The 4,608-nt window shown below is 44.6% G+C and overlaps 2 non-coding genes across 2 annotated transcripts; both read left to right on the forward strand.

The window, feature by feature from the left end:
* On the forward strand, window positions 1-82 carry trnas-aga (transfer RNA serine (anticodon AGA)). Its single transcript has one exon. It is a non-coding gene; the product is annotated as a tRNA-Ser (tRNA).
* A 3,970-nt stretch (window positions 83-4,052) lies between these two features.
* trnar-ucu (transfer RNA arginine (anticodon UCU)) lies at window positions 4,053-4,144 on the forward strand. Its single transcript is given in 2 exon segments — window positions 4,053-4,089; window positions 4,109-4,144. It is a non-coding gene; the product is annotated as a tRNA-Arg (tRNA).
* Window positions 4,145-4,608: the final 464 nt, after the last annotated feature.

Below are 4,608 nucleotides of genomic sequence, written 5' to 3' on the forward strand. Positions count from 1 at the left end.
GTTGTTGTGGCCGAGTGGTTAAGGCGATGGACTAGAAATCCATTGGGGTTTCCCCGTGCAGGTTCGAATCCTGCCAACAACGGTTCTTTTCATCTCCAAGATCACTTTATGCCCCTCCATCGTTTACACTTAACAAGTCTGATGTGTTAACAACGAGCTCTATGAAAAAGTTCATCTTGACCAGTCAGAGTGCTGCCATTTATATTGACTGTCTGAGGACCAAACCCTGGCACAGTCCATCTGACACTTCCAAAAACTATCATTTTAAAAACGCTGGACCGAGAGCAACTGGTGTGCAGTGAGGAGGCAAAGGATAAAACGTCCCAGCACATTTCAAACCCAGTTTCACCCTGAGGCAGAGACTGCTTCACCTTAAGGACAAAACACCTGGGAAAGGCAGATCTCAAGGTACTACAATAGTCAGAATGATTCATCATGTGGTGACCAGATGAAAAATCTCATCTCTGGCTCAAGACTTGAGACTTGTTGAGATAGCATAGACAGACACACTCTCAGTCTGTCCACATCAGTGTCAGGATGGCCGAGCGGTCCAAGGCGCTGCGTTCAAGCTGGGGAACATTCGTCCGTCTAAGATGGGGAAGAAGGGGGGAGAAGGGGGGAGAAGAAAAGAAGAGGAAAAAGAGGGGAAAAGGGAAAAATGAAAAAAGAAAGGAAAGTTGTGGAAACATATCTAATTTATGTACGTATTTCAGGATGCAGAAACTCAAATTGACACTTTTAGGATTTTACTTTGGACCACAGCTTGGATTCGAACCGGCAACCACAGGAATGCTAGTGTTGATCTGCATCTGCTACATTTTTGGCATCATTTTTACAAATGGACATATGGATAAACGTTTTAACAGTCTGCCTAAAGTAAACGGAGTGTTACTATTAAGCAGGGACTCTCCCGTGTTGTACTCTATTTACCTTTGTTGCATAATACAGACCACAGACACTTGAATGAGACTGTTTCGGGTTTATTAACTCAAAATCATATTTTCTTACATCCCAAATAACGCTGTAATCCGACCCATATTTACAAATAAATGTCCCTTCAGTCCCAATCAAAAAGTAACAGGCAAACAGACGAACAAACAAAAAACTCCTCCTGGTGAACCCCACGCGGGATCCTCTCTCTCCCTGGGCGATCCTTGTCCATAAAAAAATGGTTATTGTCCGTATTTTTTTTTCGCATCACGGGTCCCTCTTACTCTCCCCGTTTTCCCGTTTTCCTTCACCTGTCTGCCACCGCTGTCCTTGGCGTCTCTCCTCCCCTGATGACAGTCCTTCGTCTCCTTTCACCCACAGCATGTCAGCTGGCAAAATAGATCACCCGACCCCCGCTGTCCTCACAACAATATAAAATAAAATATTACAAAGAATGCCGTTGCCTTGAGTGGCCTTTCTCTATAGGTAATAGGCATTAAGGGACAATGTTTATTTACAGGAAGACATTTCTATATGGCAATACACCATAAAATCTAAATAAAAACATTACTTATGTGGTAGTGCTTAAACGTGGGTGGAAATACTTTGATTCTCAGGTTTAAAACACTGCACCTTAAATAACATTAGTAAGCACCGAGTGGCAAAACAAAATCCACTTTGTGTAACGGCCGTAACTCAACAAATCTATAAAAACGTCAACACAGTACAAGAGTTTACATGACACACAAACATAAACTAGTGTCACACGGCACTGTAGCAAGTGTTTAATTACCGTACCGACTGTTTTTCTCGCTAGCTAGTGCAGAATGAATGACGACCGGTATGCGCCATACTGATTCTCTGCTCCAACATTTGTCCACCGTGATTGGTCAAATGTTGGAAATGTTGGACAGTGGGGAAGAAACTGACTGACTTAGATTCTAACCCAGACCACAGAAGCCAATTGGATGATTTCATCTGATATGATGAGACATTACACCAAACCTACAGGGGTTCTTCCTGTTTTTTCTTGCCACTGTTGCCCTTAAGGAGGTTCAGTCTCTGGCTCTGATTGGATGACGTCACAGGCTGCTGTCAGGTTAGGGATTTAAGTCCGGAATTTTGTCTACCATTCTGGAATCCTGTCTACCATTCTGGCATGGATGGATGTCTATTCTGGTATGCTGCCGCTCGTTCTAGATTTTTGCCTTTCAATCTGGAATGCTTTTCATTCCAGAATGCTGTCTTGCTGACTTTTGTCCCGGAATGTTGCCTTCCATGTCGGAATGCTGACTTCCATGACGTCACAGGCCGCTGTCGGGTTAGGGGTTTAATTCCGGAATTTTGTCTACCATTCCGGAATCCTGCCTATTATTCTGGAGTGGGTGGATGGATGTCTATTCCAGGATGCTCTCATTCTAGATTTCTGCCTTTCATTTGGGAATGCTTTCTTCCATTCTGGGATGCTTTTCATTCCAGAATGATGTCTTGCTGACTTCTGTTCCACAATACAGAGTGTTATTTGGGAATTCTGCCTATCATTCTGGAATACTGATGTCTATTCTGGAATGCTGCCACTTATTCTAGATTTCTGCTTTTCATTCCGGAAATTTGAATTTCATTCTGGAATGCTTTTCATTCCGAAATGCTGCCTTTCATTCTGCAAGTCTGCTTTTCGTCCAAGGCGCTGTGTTAAGGTTGCAGTCTCCACTGGAGGACAATCCTGAGACTGAAACTGGTACACCCAAAGGATAAAACTCCCAGGGAGAAACACAGCAATATCATATATGCAGTCCAGTGCAGTGAGGAATGCTCTGATCTGAACAACCACTCCACAGGAGAATGGCTCAGCACAGGAGAGCCACCTCCTCAGGACAAAACTCAGCTGTTCACCTCCACCTCAAAGAGAAGGGACACTCCTTTCAGGACAACAATGTTCACATTTTAGACAGAGAGGAAGTCAAGGAAGCCATCTATGTTAAGCTGGAAAAACCTTCTCGAGGTGGTGGCCTCATCTTTCTACCACATACAATGCAGTGATTTCATCCATTCCCAGGAAGTTTCACTCCAAGTCACATGCTAACAGCAAGAACAATGGGCTGTCTACCAGCAGTCTCATAGTTGTTAGCCAGTCATTAGACACACCTGGCACAGGCAGCCAGATCATCACAGGTAATTATGGAAACATTTAGTGCTATTGTTTGTGAGTTTTACCCAGCTGATGAGCTGCTGTGGGATTGTATTCAGACTTAAAATCACGCATAATTATGAGCGTTGGCGCTTGAGCGACAGACGGTTGCCATATCACAGCACGAGTTTCCTGCTTCCACGATTGCCCGCCCCCCTAAACTCTGCTAGTGCTACCCCTCTTTGTCCGTATTTTGAGTTTTGGCGGACGCAACGCTGCAAACATGGTGGTGATCAGAGTGTCCCAGAGCCTCCCACCGAGCTTCAAAGCGGCTCTTCAGAAACAAATGGGCGATGTCTCGGAAGCTCTGTCCATAGTTTTTACTGTTGAACTTAAAACACAACACGATGAGGATGGGATTCGAACCCACGTGTTCAGAGCACAATGGAGTGGCAAGCCATCTTTGAAGAAAAACTTGTTTCTGTCACAGCTTTTGCCTTAAACATAAGCATCTTGTTTGAAGACAAACTTTGACAAACATTGAAGGCCAGTTTTTGGAGTAGTTGTTTGGTTTCTCCATTGTACAGAACAGAGCATGCCTCACTGGACCGCACTGGACTGCATATATCCAGGGGTGGCAGTAAAAAGCAGCTTCCCTGAGGGGAAACTCAGTGATGCTGTAACCTCTGTTATGCTGACGTTTTAAAAAAAAATACTTTAATAATCCCAGAAGGGAAATTGCTTAAGGCTGCTGCCAAGCAGTGTCATACAATGACCAGCACTGGAGGCAATGTGGGTAAAGGACACAACCCTGCTCTACCACTGAGCCACTGTTGATGTTACCTTCCCTTCTGGACTGCTGACTTGCCAGAATACTGACTGTTACTCCTGAATTCTACGTATAATTCCGGAATACTGATGACTATTCTGGAATGCTGCTGCTTATTCCGGATTTCTGCCTTTCATTCGAGGACAAAAAAATGGACTGCTTTGTGGCTCTGTGGCACAATGGATAGCGCATTGGATTTCTAGTTAAACACAGGAGAAGTGATTCAAAGGTTGTGGGTTCGAGTCCCACCAGAGTCGAAGTGCATTTTAACTTCCTGTGATGCCGTCCTTCAGGGTGGATACCTGTTGCACCTCCTGTCCTGAGAGCTAGAAAAAAGGACTGCACTCAGACATCCCGGAAAACAGCATCGCTGCCCCCGGCTTTGTGACCGTACGAGATGTGACTGGTGTGAGCTTTTGCTTGGCACAGAGGCAGCTAATAAACTGAAAGTTGTACCTTTTTCAAATGACATGGTGAGGAGGAGAGCAGAAGATCTCTCAGCTGACATTCAGGCAAAGCTGCTGGATAGACTGCGATCATGTAAGAAATTTTCCTTTCAGGTGGATGAATCGACAGAGCAGAGCATCTCCAGTGCTGCTCAGTTGATAGTTTTGGTGTGCTATCCCCGGAAAGGAGATATTTTGGAAGACTTTCTGTTCTGTAGGTTATTGCGCAGATAAAGTCTGTCAATCCAGAGATTAAAGCGGCTCACTGTATGCTG

The sequence above is a fragment of the Parambassis ranga genome, unplaced genomic scaffold, assembly GCF_900634625.1.
Source record: "Parambassis ranga unplaced genomic scaffold, fParRan2.1 scaffold_22_arrow_ctg1, whole genome shotgun sequence".
NCBI lineage: Eukaryota > Metazoa > Chordata > Actinopteri > Ambassidae > Parambassis > Parambassis ranga.